This window comes from Marmota monax, unplaced genomic scaffold (genome assembly GCF_021218885.2).
Source record: "Marmota monax isolate L192 unplaced genomic scaffold, Marmota_monax_Labrador192_F-V1.1 WCK01_AAM20220418_F8-fsc00073, whole genome shotgun sequence".
Taxonomy (NCBI): domain Eukaryota; kingdom Metazoa; phylum Chordata; class Mammalia; order Rodentia; family Sciuridae; genus Marmota; species Marmota monax.
The window spans coordinates 8709750-8724564 of NW_026692846.1; the positions used below are offsets into that span (position 1 = coordinate 8709750).

At 57.3% G+C, this 14815-nt stretch overlaps 1 protein-coding gene and 1 long non-coding RNA gene across 14 annotated transcripts in view; one reads left to right on the forward strand and one right to left on the reverse strand.

Moving 5' to 3' along the window:
* Positions 1 to 14815, forward strand: part of St3gal1 (ST3 beta-galactoside alpha-2,3-sialyltransferase 1) — a 73740-nt gene that overhangs the window by 11846 nt on the left and 47079 nt on the right. The window lies entirely within an intron of this gene.
* LOC124095695 (uncharacterized) lies at positions 4767 to 14808 on the reverse strand. Of its 11 annotated transcripts, XR_009227202.1 has the most exons (4): positions 11809 to 14387; positions 10896 to 10991; positions 10617 to 10691; positions 4767 to 10329 (listed from the first exon to the last, which is right to left on the reverse strand). It is a non-coding gene; the product is annotated as an uncharacterized LOC124095695 (long non-coding RNA). The 11 variants fall into 11 exon arrangements; XR_009227201.1 differs by adding an exon at positions 14479 to 14808 and having other exon boundaries at positions 10617 to 13632; XR_009227194.1 differs by having other exon boundaries at positions 10617 to 12520; positions 13708 to 14387.

Below are 14815 nucleotides of genomic sequence, written 5' to 3' on the forward strand. Positions count from 1 at the left end.
TGCCCGGGAAGACCCCACCCGTGAACACCAGCAGCTCCAGCTCCCCCGGCCCCTCTGAGCAGGGCTGTGCCGTCTGTGCCCTTTGGTGTCTGTCCTCTCTTTCCTGCCTGCCAGGGTCTGCCAGGCACCGTGCCTCCTGATCTCGTTCACCTCCTCGACAGGGCCATGGTGTCATTAGTGTCCTGTCAGTTGGCCACCTCCCCAGAGCGGCCATTGCCCAAAGCTCCCCAGGTGGGGGTGGTCAGGTGGGGGTCACCACTCTCCCCCATCCCCTCCCTGGTTCCCTCTGACACACTTAGGTCCCAGGTGGTGAAGGGTCGGGGACCCAGTGTAGCTGGTCTCACTGGTTGCACTATTGGCACCCCCCCCCTTCCTCCCTCCACCCTTATCTGTGTCCCTGGGAAACAGATAGGAGGCCCAAAGAACAAAGCACCTCCCCCCACACACTGAACTGTATCTCAGAGGGTTATAAATAGGACAGCTAGTGGTGGCATTCTGGGTCACCTCCACCAGGGACAGATTGTGATGTCAGCCCTGTCCTTTGGCCCGAGGTTTCCACGGTCAGTAGAGTTCTTTCCTACTTCACGCCTCTCTTCTCCTTTCCTTCCTTCCGTCCTTCCCTCTTTCCCCTCTCCGTGAAATTATGTTCCAAAGCACATAATTCTGCCTCCTTCAGTGAGGCAGAACTTGCCTAGAAAGCAAATGCCCATACTTTACTGTCCCTCTCCCAGCTGACGAAGGACAGTCCTGGGCCTGGCTCTCAAGTCCCCTGCAGGCCTCTTCAGCTCACCCTGAAGAACAGGGTGACTGCCAGCCATGAACTTCTGGCGAAGGAGAGGACAGGCTCCTGCTCAGGCCACCATTTCTTAGCAGTGGGATTTGGGGCAAGTGACTTCTGCACAGGGATAATGTCACCCTTCTTTTCAGGGGGAGTTGACATCATGGGCAGAGTGGGGAAAGCCCCAGAGAAAAGGCAGACTTCAGACTGGGACTAGGAAGATTGGGGACACCTGCTGACAGCTGCAGTCGGGTAGAGAGCCTGAGAACAGGGGGCCCCTGACCCGTGTTCTTGCTCTAACGAGGTGCAGTCAGGTCTTTTCTTTCATGCAGAATGAGTTCTTGGAACCCCATGGCTTAGGACAGCCAGTGTGGCCACTGTTAATGGATGGGCTCCAGGGCTGACTGTCCCTCCAGGAGTCCAGGTGAAAGTTTCTGTGAGTCACGACTGGGAGTCTGGGACGTTTGCTCCAGAGTAAGACTCGGTGACTTCATCTCTCCTGGGTGTGAGGACGAATTGGTATTTTGGTGCTTTGAATCTCAAAATGGAAAGCAACTTGGGGATCCCCAACCTGGTGACCTAGAGAATTGGGCAGTATGGTTGACATCAGGGCGCAGGACGACAGGGAGGGGAGGGCCGTCCCTCCAGTCCAGAGCTGGGAGATTGAAAGGAGGCCAGACAGACCTCTCCAGCCAGACTGACTGCAGCAGGTGGCGAAGCCCAGGCGGCTCCATGTCTGCAGGAAGCATTCTGCTTCCCACAGGCCTCTGAGTTGCACTGAGATCCCCCACTTTCCAATGATGGTCCCTCCCAGACTGATACCCGAGCCATCGGGTGGGGCCAGCACTTGGGAGAATCTAGGTGTTACCCGAAGTTTCTCAAACCTGAATTGAGGCCAAGTTGCAGGCCTGGGGAAGGAGACAGAGCAGCAGGAGATCTCCTTGCTGGCCACACTGAGCTGGTCACTAGCCGGTCAGTGGGCAGCCACTTCAGGAAGCCCCTTTTCTTTGATCTTTCTCGTAGGCAGAGGCCCCTCTGCCTGCCTCTGCCTTCACCTCCCTGTCAAGTAGCCAGGGTGGATGGAGGGGCCTCAGCTGTGTATGAACTTGGCTCAGATGGTCCTGTTCTGCGGGAGTAGCTTGGCGCAGGCACATGCATCCAGGCTTTGCTGTCCCAGCCGCCTGCTGACCTCAGGAAGGGCATTTTAGATGCTGAAAAAAGATGTCTGCAGTGCACCTCACTCTTATTGGTTATGAAATTAAGTTTTGGAAAGGCGCCTGGCACCCAGCAGGAGTTCATCCATGAACGGTCCTGGTCCTCAAAGGCCACGGTCCCGGCTGGGGATGTGGCTCAAGCCGTAGTGCGCTCGCCTGGCATGCGTGCGGCCTGGGTTCGATCCTCAGCACCACATACAAACAAAGATGTGTCTGCCAAAAAAACTAAAAAATAAATATTAAAAAATTTTCTCTCTCTCTCTCAAAAAAAAAAAAAAAAAAAAAAAGGCCACGGTCCTCTCACTCCACCTCCTTCGGGATCAGAAGCAGCTGCACAGTTCTGGGGGACAGCCTATAGGGCGGGCCTGCTTCTGCTGGGGCTCAAGGGGTGGGGGCTGCAGAAGGAATAAGGCACCTCCCTGCGCTCCTCCCCGTCTCTTGCTCCTGGCCCTTACCACCATGCTGCCCAGATCCTTCTGGACGCTCCCTGTGGGTCCCTTAGATGTTCCCTGCAGAGGCCAGCTCTGACCTGTCACAGACTTTGATCTGGGAACCGTGGTGGTCAGGGACTTCTATCCTCCCCATCAACAGAGGGAGACCACGGTTCTGTGTGAGTTGGTGACTTGCCAGTGACCCAGCGGCCAGCCACCTGTGGAGACATTGTCATGTCTGTCCCCTGTGAGTGGCAGGCAAGGTGAAGCACCCTCTGTCTTCTCCATGACCATCATCACAACCATTTCTGCTTTACAGACGAGAAAGCAGGCTTTGAGCGAGACAAGGCAGTTGAAGAGGTGACTTCCTGGCCCAGCATCTGGACGTAGGGTGGCATCCTAGGTGGCATCCGCGAGGGGACAGGCTGCTTCAGTTTTGTTTCTGCCTGGACGCTGCCCAGCTGGTACCTGCTCACAGCTGGGCACTGCTGAGAGGCACTGACAGCTAAGGGGAGGGTTCCTTGTGTCAAACAGGGGTCATGAAGAGAGGGACATGGGGAGTGGACAGAGGTGCCTTGGGGACCTGTGACGGTGCAGCTTTCTGCCTGTGGACTCTGGGGGCTTGTGTCGAGACAGCCTGGCTTAACCTCACCTCGGCCAATTTCTGTGCAGCCATGGAAAACTATGGAGCCCCAGTTTCCACATCTATGAAATGGGGCTAAGACTTCCAGCCTCAGTGGGCTTCTGGGAAGAGGGAGTGGAGTCAAGTGTGTGAGAGGCTCAGCATGGCGTCAGCTGCCCTGTCCGTCAACCCAGGGTGGCTGTGGTCAGTTGTACCCCTCCCAGCAATGCCAACAGACCTCGGCATTTGACCTTCAGATCCAGAAATCCACTTCATTGTGAGGAAAGCTTTCAGGGAGGAAGACTCCAGGCGGGAGAACATTTTTCCCAGCCGGCCACGCACACAGGCTTCCTGTTTGGAGTTCTGTCTTTCCGGTTTAGAACAGCTGCTGGCCTGTGCAGCCCCTGGGCCTCCAGGGAACGGGGTTAGCTGCATCCAGGGGAGGGTCCTGTGTTCCACTCTTTGCTCAGCTTCGCCATGCCCTAGGCATCAGCCCTGTCCCCGGGTCCCATGTCCCCCATAGAGCCTGGCCAGCAGCCCTACGGTGGAGGGAACTCACACAGGCTCTCCTGGCCGGCCCTGCCCCTTGCTTAGCGTCTGCCCGCCCTGGCTACTCCCACTCCTGCGTCAGCTTCCCTGCAAACTGACCCGGCCAGACAGCCTCTGTGTTGATCTCATTCTTCATCAGCATCATGCTCTGGGCTGGTCGGGGCTTCTGACTGGGAAACCACCGTGTGTGCGTGTGCGGCACTCCACAGGGACCGTGCGTGGCTCCTTGCATCTGAGCCTGTGTCCCCCTCCCACATGGTGGGCTCCTTGAGGGTAGAGTCCAACTGTGTACTGTGGTCCCCATTGGGGCAGAGCACACAGCTTGGCACAGCCTGGGCCAGGGCTCGGAGACAGATGCCACCTGCAGTAAGCTGTGAGTTCTGGTTTTACAGTTGGGTTGGGTTTGCAATTAGTTTACACTTCACTACTAGCCATATGACCGTGAGCAAGCACTTGATCTCAAGTCTCCAAAGCTTCATCTCCAAAATAATGAAAATAATTGTATCCACTCCAAAGGCCACTGTGAGAGGATTAACTGGGATTAACTGAGTTTCTGAGTAGGGTTCAAAAGACTGAGTTTCTAGCAAAGTGGTAGTAAGCACTTAAAAATGTTATCTTCTGTTTCCATCACCAGTTTTACTTCATTATTATGAAAGTGATTTCATTCATTTATTTTTCAACCCAGCCCTGAAAAATAGTTGGAGTAGGTAAGACTTTGTGTTTTACCAAGGAGTAATCTCCACGAGAAAGCTGTTCCTGTCAATCACACAGTTTAACCAGACCGGTCTCCCCAGGGGCACACCTCAAAAGCAGGCCACCCTGTTTTGGAATATGACATGCCCACAGGCCTCTGCAAAAGATTCCTGTAATTCACAATGTGCCCTAGTGTTCAGCCAGATTCCGTGTTCACATTTACTCAGCCGATCGTTTTCTGCTTGGAGGGGAACGCTTTGATTTAATAAGCAGACTGGAGTCCTGTCCAGTTTGAGTCCCAGTCCCCAGTCCTACCCAGAGAAGGAGCAAAATGGAAGAACAAATCTCTGATGAGATTTACTGCATTACATTGTGTAGTAGGAAGGAACATCTGACGGAGCGAGTGGCGGATGCACTAATGGGGTCAAGGAAGGAAGATTTATGGGTCCAGAGCAGGAGAAATAAGAACATAACTGTGATTTGTTTGACTGGAATTTGTTTTAATCTGTGCTCCAGCTGGAGCTGGGAGACATTTCTCAGCAGTGCCAGCTGAGGTCCCGAGTTGGTAGCTGTGGCTGTGGGTGGGGTGGGGACAAGTGAAGGGGATAGGTGAAGGGCCGCCATGGGAGGAGGCCGCCATCGGTGCAGGCTGGAGTCTAAGCCCTCGGCCCGTCCACTGCTCCGCTCTGAGGCGGGGTGACCCAGGGCCCGCCTCTCTGGAGGAACCACCTTGTGGTACTTGGTTTCCTCCTCTGTGGTCTCTTCAAGTCACATAAAGTCCCTCCCAGAAAATGGGCCCTGGTGATTTCCTTGCTCGTGTGGCTCCTGTGTCTCAGCCGGCTGCAGGGACGGTTCAGCAGTGAACGTTCAGGGCTGTTCCCAACTGGAAGCTCCCTGGGAATGGTTGGGATGTGGTGACCTGTGGCCTGGGGACTCTTGGTGGGATCCCTCCGGCTGCTGCTAAGAGAGGGGCTGGCCTGGAGCAGGTGGCATAGAGGCCACCTGTGATTCCCTCACTGACATTCCCCTTCCAGTGGCGAGGGCCTGAGAAAGCCTAGGTCCCGTGGCCTTCCATTCCAGACGCTCACCTGCCCGGCCTTCACTGTGGCCACTTCTGAGTTCTTCCATGTAAACCTCCTGCTCCTACCAGTGAGCTCCAAGCAGGTCTGTGTACAGTCAACAGCACACCTGGCCCAGAGCCAGAGGATGCCTTTAGACAGATCTGGGCTCAGTCGGTCACTAAGCCTGTTGGTCCCACCCCTGAAAGAGCTCTGCAGTCTCCTGTTCCTGCCCTTGCCCCCAGTCCTCCTCTTGCCAGTCGCCAGCACAGACCCTCCTTCCTAACATGCTCTGTGGCCATGGCCCCCGACATGGACATCACTGGTGGTCACGTGAGCTGACTTTCTCTGCAGCCCAGCAGCCCCAGGCCTCAGGGTTTACCACAGCAAACAGTTGTGATTGCTGTGGTTCTGAGGTCGGTGGGCATTTCTTGTGGTCTGTGCGTCTTGGCTGGGCTCGGTTGCTTCTGATGGCCTCACAAACAGATGTGGGGGCTCAGCCAGCTGGTGGCCTGTCTCCACGCTGTTCCTCATCCTCTGAGGGGCTGGCTAGGGCCTGCCCAATGTGGTGGAGCATGATCCTCAGCCAGAAGAGGGAACTTGATGCATGAACACTTGTAAAAGCCTTTGTTTGTGTCACATTTTGCTATTGTGCCACTGGCCGCAGCAAGCTCAGATTCGTGGGGTGGAGAAATGGACTCCAGCTCAAGTCGGAAGGGGAGGCAGAGGCCACTGCAGCTGTGTTACGCTGGAAACTTCCGGTGCAGACAGAACGGCGATGGTCTCCGTCGCCGTTGTTGGCTGTCCCTGCCTCTGTGATCCTGGACGAGTTTACTCTCAAAAGCTCTCCAAGCCTCAGCTACCCGTGTAATGTGGGAATGATGGGGGTGGTGACCCTGGGACATGAGGAGGGGCCCCCGAGGACGGGCACGGCGTTGCTCCTGTTGCCAGCTGGTCTTCTCGAGCCCTTGCTCTCTGGCCTTGGCCTGACCTCGTACCTTCACCTGCTCATTGGAGAAACGTCCCTTAAATCTTTTGCTTTTGTCCAATGGCACGTCACCTGTGCCTCACTCCAGCAGCAGCTATAAAGGCAATGGGCTCTTCACGTTCTTCTTCCATTGGGACGGAGCTCGTCATTCCTTAGTGTTATGGCGTGGACACGAGGGGACCCCAGCAGCTCGTGTGTGAGACGATGCAAGGAAGATGAGAGGTGAAACGATTGGGTTATGAGAGCCTTGACCCAGTCAGTGGACTGATCCGTGGTGGGGATTAACTGGGAGGTGACAGAGGTGGGCAGGGTGTAGCTGGGGGAGGTGGGTCCCCGGGGGCCGTCTCTCTGGGGTTTATGTTTTGTCCTAGGTGCCAGGACTGTTTCCTGGTGGCCGTGTTCTGAGCTGCTTTGCCCCCCCCCCCCACTACATTCTTGATGTTCTGCCTCGTCTTGGGCCCTGAGCAGCGGAGCTGGCCGCGTGTGAACTGAGACCTCGGAAACCATGAGCACATCAACTTTTCTTCCTCTATGTTGTCATGTCTTCTGGTCAGAGTGGCGGAAAGCTGGCTAGAACACTTCATTCTCCAGAATGCCCTTCATCCCTGCGCCCAGTGCCCTGAGCATCTGTGCGTCGTTCTGTGTCCTCTGCCCGCCTGAGCTCCTGGGCAGGACTTCCGAGGCCCTCTCTGTGCCTGCGGTGAGCATGAACAGAGGGGTGCTTGTTGGAGTCTGAGTGACCTGACAGTGGTTGGTGGGGTGGGGACAAGCCTGTGGCCAGTTGCCTTTACACAGTCGTGTCTCAAAAAGGCCGGGGATGAATCCAGCGTCAGGGCTGACTTCTGCGTCCCTGCTTCCCTCTGTGCTCAGCTGGTCTTCCCCCTGCAAGTGGCCGCGGGGGGCCCTCGGCATCTCCCAGGCTGTGGTCAGCAAGTCTGTGCTGCCTTGGGCCTGCTCGACTCTACCTGTGGGCCTGAGGTGGACAGTCACTCAGCCAGCTGAGTAAAGCGACTGTCTCCACCCGGTGCTGGTGAGAGGCGACTTTCCAGATTTTTCTGTGGATTATGTTGCAGAGGAGGGGAGATGTTCCCCTGCTTCTCAGTCTCTGTAACTCGGCCAGACACTCTGTAAAGAGGGCTGCCCGTGGAAGAGGTGCATGTCCTCTGTGTTGTCCCTCGGGGACGATGCAGCTCTGCTAAGGTCATAAGCAGCCTGGCTGTTCCTCCAAGGACGTCCTTGCGAGTTCTCAAGAAGATGATAGGGACACCTGGGTGGGAACATGCTTTAATAATGTTCTGTCACCCCCGAGGAGGTCTGGCATGGCAGTCTGCTGTGTCTTGGAGAAAGCTTTAAAACGTGGCCGGTTTTCATAAATAAAGCAACAGAGCTCCAGCCAAGCTGCCCAGACCAAGAGAGAGGCCCGCCGACCCGCAGCATCAGGAGCAGTCCTAACTCCGGCCGTTTGAAGGCACTGAGGTTTGGGACCATTTGTCAGCAGGGAGATCCAGCCGGCCCGCCGCGTCTCATGTCCAGGCATCAGGGTCTCCACTGCCCAGCAGCAGGGCCCAGGACAAGCCTGACGTAGGTGCTCTCGGGTCCTCGACAGAGGAAGGGCGCCCACCCCGTCTAGAGCTGAGCTGTCCCCATGAAGCCCCCACATCTGTGGCTGCTTCAATTTTAATAGTTAAAAGTAAAGGCAGTGAAATACCCAGTTCTCTGTCACACGTTTCAAGTGCTCAGTAGCCACATGGGGACTGGTGGCCACCACATGAGTCAGAGAGGATCCAGGGACATTTCCATCCTCACAGAACATGGCTTGAGAAGATGGTCATCACCCTGGGACCTGTCACTTTCCTCTGCCCGTCCCTAACCCAGCTCCGGCACAGTTGTACCCGTGGAGGCCACCAAGGTTGGTGAGAGGGCCTCTGTGGCTGTTTTCTGTGTGATCATTGGTGAGAATCGTTCTTCCTCTTTCTCTCCCCCACCCCGCCCCCCGTGGCTCTGGAGTTTGAACACGGGGCCGCCCCTGCCGGGCAACTGCTCCACCCCTGTCTCTTCAAGAAGGCAGTGGAATGACTTAAAATCCCTTTGGGGAGCCCGGGTCTCTGCCCGTCAAGCGAGGCACGTGGGCCTTGGGGCTTATTGTTTTGTGTAGGGGACAGAGCAGAGCTTGGAGCTGGAGCCTGCTGTGGTCACAGGCAGGCCAGACGCCCGGGAAGCCTTCCTGAGAAGGAGTGAGCCAGGCCACACGCTCATGAGCGAGCGGAGAGATCAGGAAACGGAGAGAGGAAGGATACAAGCGGAGGACAGGGCGGCTCTGAGTCCTGGAAGCCTGAGGAAGGACCAGTGCACAGAAAATGGGCTGCCCGTCACGCCCCTGAACCTGCTGTGAGGGAGCACGCCACCGAGGGGCCCCATGACCAGGCTTACACAGAAGACCTGGCTGGCGTCCCAGCATCCTGGATGGGACAGGACTTGGGGCACAATAGGAGGTTCCACCTGGTGCATAACGAGAATCAGAGGCGGGTCAGAAGATCTGATTGAAGGACCCAAGAGGGACCAGAGAGATCTCCAGGTGGCCACCAGGTCTGGGCAAAGGCCCCAGCTGGGCACAGGTGCTGGCTTCCTCATCCTCAGGTTGCCCGAGGATTAGCAAGAGGCAGGCAGAGGCTCCGCTGGTGAGAAGAGGCTCTATTGCTCTGTGCCCTGTGGATCTAGATCTGAAAACAGCCTTTGTTTTCTGAGGACTCAGCATTTGGTCAAGAAGCCTCGGTTCCTTCCAGTGGAGAATGGTGTCTAGAAACCAAGATCCAGCCGCTGGGAGAGTGTTCCTCCTGGGGTGGCATTGCTTCTAGGCCCTCTGAGCAGACAGAATCGGGGTGTAGGGGGGAAGGCTCAGGGCCCACGCCTACCCACATTCCCATATCTAACCATGTACGTCATCTCCATCATTTGTAAATTCACTTACCTATATGTTAAAACCGTGTGTTTGCCCCGAGAACTTTCTTGAAATTTACACCTGTCTTGGGGCTGAGCTATCTTCCCATTCCCAACTGCACACCCCCAGAAACCACACTTATTAAGCTGTGGATCAGGCCCTGTCTCAGACCCCACGTCGTGTGCTGTTACCGCTGATGCCAACGGATGAGCAACGCGAGGCCCTGGGTACTGACTGACTTGTGCCAGCTTGCACACCTAGTCACACTGGCAGCCCACAGTGAGCCTGTGAGCTGCAGGCCCGGGAATACACCAAGTTTCAGAGTAAAGCAGGGCAGAAGGTGGAGAAGGGCTTTTCCACAGGTCTCTCTGGCTCTCATGGTGGCAAGGCCATCTGAATCGTGTTCATGGGACACGGCGTCCTTCACTCCCAGAACCCTGTGTGTGGTCTCCGTCGCTCCGATTCAGTCCTCCACGGAGCTGCGTGCAGACACCCGGCATGTGAACGCACATGATGCTCTGCATGTGTCATGAGCATTTCCAGGCAGAGGGTGCGTGGCTGCAGCTCTGTTTGCAGAGCCCTGCCTCAGAGTTAGGGCGTGGCCCCAGAACCCTCCTCTCTGTGAGCCAGTGAGAGCGTTTCCTCTTGTGCCCTGGGGTTTTCCTGGCAGAGCCTTGACTTTAACACATCTGTACCACTGGGACCGGCAGAAGCAGGCAGCATGTGCGTGGGCCAGCGGCCGCCCCTTCATGCGTCATCAATAAGTGTTGCTCAAAGCCGACTGAGTCCTAGGGAGCTGAGCTCCTCGCCAGGGCTGGGGCTGGGGACGAGGAAACACAGGCATCTGAGTGGCAGGGAGGGGGCAGGCGGAGGACACAGCCAGGTGTGGGTGAGGCGGGCTGTGTCAGGTGTCTGGAACCAGACCCCACTGCTGGTGAGAGGGACACGTTGCTCAGAGGTCAGCCGGGCACGCTCTTCCCTGTGGGCAGGCTGTGGCCAGGCCTGTTTTCTCCTAGACACAGTTACGGGCAGGGCCACTCAGAACTCAGGCATTTCCTCTTTAAAAAAAGAAAGTGTTATCAGCAGGCACAGAGACAGCAGCCCGGGCACTCCAGTGAGATAAGAGGGCTTCCTGCTGCTGACCTGAGTGGCAGGGAAGGGCTGGTGGAATTTCCCTTTTAGCAGCAACAGAGGGGAACGGGGGAGCCCCTTGGAATGTCTGAGGCTGGGTGGAGGAGGCTACATGCAGGGGACTTAAGGCAGGGTCCCAGCGGCCTGAGCAAACGGGAGGAGAGAACTTCCCCCTGGGCTGCTTCCCTTCCCCTTCATTGACTCCCTCTCTCACCCCGATCAGAGCATCCGTGAGCACCTCGTGGTCACTTTGCTGAGCACCAGAGGACAAGAGCCATGTCCTCAGAATCTTCATGATTTAAAAGGAAAAACAGACACCTTAATTAGGTCATGTGCAGGTGAAGTTCTGGTTCTAGGGCCTGAAGCTTTTAGAATTTGGAAGGCCTCTTTGAGGAGAAATAATACAACGGTGTGAATTTCAAAGGAGGCAAGCTCCAGATAAGGGTAGTGCCGCTGAGGGGTGGGGCTGTGATAAGGGGGCTTTGGCTGTCACCTTTGGCTGTCACCACCCAGGTTGGAGGCTGTAGGGTAGCTGTGAATGCTGTCTCTCTGGGCATCTGGACCTGCAGGGCTGAGCAGACCCAGGGGCCTGGAAGAAGGGCCATCAGGGGGATACTGGTGCTCAGAGTAGGGGATTTAACTCCTGGCTTCCTGACTTGGGGCTAATGGAGTGGGTTTGGAGACCCTGGCTCTTAGGGCTTCTGGGATTCTCCAAGGCACTCGGTGTCAGTGCTCCAGGCTAACCCACATCTGCCCTGGGTTCTGAGGCTCGGCTGAACTCCAGCTGACTGGGGTCCTGCACTTCCACCAGCCCTGCACACGGGCAGGTACAGCTCCGCAGCCGTCCCAGGGCGACTGCTGCCCTCTCCTGCTTCACAAATGACGGGACTGAGGCTCAGAGGGGGTGCATCAGTTAACCCACAGAGCACAGCCAATAGCCGGAGAGCTGGACTGGGAAGAAACAGAGTATCTCCAGAGCCCAGGCCTCCTGCATGGCAGGCCCTCCTCTCCTCTCTGCGTGGCCAAGATTAGGAGAATGGCTAAACCCAGGACAGCCTGAGGGGACTTTTGGACAGTTGATCCATGCAGAGTCAGGGGTGGCAGCTTTGACCCTCCGGTGCCGAGGCGGAAGGCTGCACTTGTACCTGGGCAGGGAAGACCAGGCGTCAGGGGCTTGAGCCCCCCCGCCCTTGCTCCTTCTCCTGGGCTGTTGGGACAGGCTCCTTCACCAGGATGCCCTTCTGTCCCCTCCCTAGCCTGGGGATACCGTGGCAAGTTAGAAGGGTGGGTTCTGTGGTCATGGCTATGGTCCAGCCGGCGGGCTGCTCCCTGCCTCCGCCGCCCCCTCTGCCCTGCACCAGGGACAACTCCCACAGCCCTGGGGTCTCGGGCGCCCTCACGCCCACCTTCCCTGCTCCTGTTGGCTCATGTGTAGAAGACTCCAGGGTCCAGCAGACGGTCAGTGCTTCGGGGCTCTTGGGATAGTGGCTGGAGGCCGAGGCACACATGAGCTCCTCAGTACCCTGCTCTAGAAAGGCCCACACTGGAGCCGTAGCAGCCAGCAGCAGTGAGTGCCTTCCCAGGTGCCCAGGGTCCAACCCTGGAGGGCTGCTGGGCTGGTGGGGTGATGGGCCTCAGATTCCTAAGTCCCAGCACCTTCCTGACTCTGCTGCTTGCCAGCTCAGGACCTTCACCTACGGCCTCCCTCCGCCCCCACCTCTCTCTCTCTCTCGCTCACTCCCAGTACCAGGGATTAAACTCAGGGGCACTGGACCACTGAGCCACATCCCCAGCCCAATTTTGTATTTTATTAGAGTCAGGGTCTCACCAAATTGCTTAGTGCCTCACCATTGCTGAGGCTGGCTTTGAAGTCACCATCCTCCTGCCTCAGCCTCCCAAGCCTGTGGGATTATAGGAGTGCGCCACTGTACCCGGTGGACACCTTGCTTTCTTATGAATTGGGGCCCACCCCACACCCCAGGGGAGATGGGTATATGACCTGTCGAGGGTTCCAGAGCAAGCCTGGGGTTTGAGAAGCCTGGGGTGCCCCTCTCCTCTGTTCCTCTCCAGTGCTGGGGCTTGGGCATGTATTTCACTTCTCAGACTCAGTTTCCCCATCTGTTAGAAAGGAGAAGAGAATGCCCACCTGCTGGGCTCCCCGAAGGTTAAATGACAGGGTGACACACAGCAAGTGCTGAATAAATGACAGACTTAGATATTGTTATGGTTGACATGGGCCTCTCTGTAGTGGGACCCAGTGATGTGGAAGAACGAGAGCCAGGCCCCCCTCCTGGCCAGCTCTGGTCACAGTGTCTCTAACAGCCCGTGTTACGAACAGGACCAGTAGGCACAGGTGTGGCTGTGGGAATAGAAATCAATATGTCCTCCTGCCCCAAGCAGCGTCCCCTCCCAGTGAAGGGCCTGTGTGGCTTGCTATGCCATCCGCCATCTGCAGGGCCCTGATCCTGCTGCGTCATCTTGTCACCTGCCTGTCAGATCACATACCTCTTCTGGGAATCCTCCCCCTCAATGAGGGCTGTTCCTGCATCTGCCCAGTCCCCTGGCATCACAGCGCCCTTGCTCACAGGGCACACATACTGTCCTGCGTGGGTGGCCCTGTGCGGGGCCCCTTGGGGACTGGGGGCTGTGCTTCCTCTTTTGGGGACTTAGAGAGGAAACACTGGGTCAGGAGCATCTCTGCATCTTCCCCACTGAGTGTGGCGCCCAGAGGCAGCACAGTTGGTCCACCTGCCTCCTCGACAGAACTGGCCCAGCCGCTGGCTTCATAAACATGGCTGGGCAGGCCGCAGGGATCCTGTCTCAGGCACCAGCCGGCCTTCCACACCTCCTCCCCGCTCTGCCTCCAGTTTTGGAGAACTGGAACGGAGAGGGTCCCGTGTCTGTGGACTCAGGGTCCTTTGGTTGTGGGAGGGTCCCCTCCCTGGGCCTTCCGTGTGTGGGTCAGAGTGCCCGCCATTGGTACAGGAGTCTCCACGCCTCCCATTAAGTGAAGCCAACACACAGTGCCCGGTAGTCCACTGCCCTTTCTGAATCAATGGCCTGGCCAGGGGCGGGAGGGGAGGAACCGAAGGCAGCACACCTCAGTCCACTTGGCAAGCCATCGGCCCCCGTCCGAGAGGCTGTGTGGGGAAGACACGTCACCATGCTGCCCAACGGTCTCCAGGTAGACTCCTTCCTGTGGGCACTCCAGTGAGCCTCGGGGCTTCCGGCTGCCGGAGAGGAAGAAGGAAGTCTTTGGGGCTGGGAAATGGTCCACTAGAGTGGAATTGGCTCCCTATACTCACCAGCCTTCCAGACGGGCCCCTCAACAGGAGCCTCCAGGGGCCAGGGCGGTGGTCTCCTTCCCACTGAAGCCGGTACTTGGGTCAAGGAGGGACCCTCAGGGAGTGTTCCTGCAATTGTGCTGAGCACTTATCCTGCTGTGTGGTTGTCTAACACCCTGTCGAGTGGCCCTGGCTTATTTAAGTAACGCTCCTTCCACGCTGAAGTGTAACCCCGTCAGTCGATGGCCACATGCTGCCTGGAGTGTTTCCCTTTATTTGAACCCTGTCCTTGGATGAGTTCCCAGAGATACCAAAAATGTCCTGAGGGTTCTTGCTACCTGTTGCCAACTGTGACTCTGCTGTGGAAGGGAGGTCAGGGGACAGGAGCCAGAGAGACTGGAGGGAGACCCCACAGCAGCAGTGGGATCTGGGATGGGCCCAGCGTCCTGGTCGGGGAGGGGGGCCCCAGTGCTGGGTCAGGCAGATGGGGCAGGGGATTTGCTCCTGGTTTGAAGAGCTTTTTCCTCGTGTCCCTCGTCTGGGGGGAGCTACTGTGTTATTTGGGGGAGAGGTGAGCACTAGCAGATGGCGTGGGGACAGGACTGGAATCTGGCTCACCTCAAGTTCATTTGCAAAATCGGGGTGTTGGTAATCCACAGGCGGAAAATAGCACAAACAAGGCTTGTACCATTCCAGGTGTCCATCACACCTGGAGATCCTTTGCCCTGGTCCCCCACCCCCCCCACCCCACCCCCGCCGCCGGGTGCCACAGAGCAGAGGACTTTCACTGACCTTCAGGATTTGAAGGGACCACAGGTCTCCATGATAGTCAGAGGGCCACCGGGCTATTCCCACATCCCCTCCAGTGCCCAGTGGGAATCCAGAGAGCCACAGCCCCCAGCCCCTTCAGGCACCTTCCCAACAGGGAGCTTCATGCAGCTCCAGCCGCTCACACCTGCTGCAGGCCGGTCCCTGGGTGGGTTGAAGGTACGTGAGAGGAGTGAGGAGCGGGCAGAAGGTTCTGTCCCAGGCCTGCTCCTCTGCTCAGAGATGGCCCCTCCCGCCCCACACAGACTGCAGAGGGGCAGGCTACTGCCAGGTCCAAGCACCGAGGTCGCCCATGCTCCAC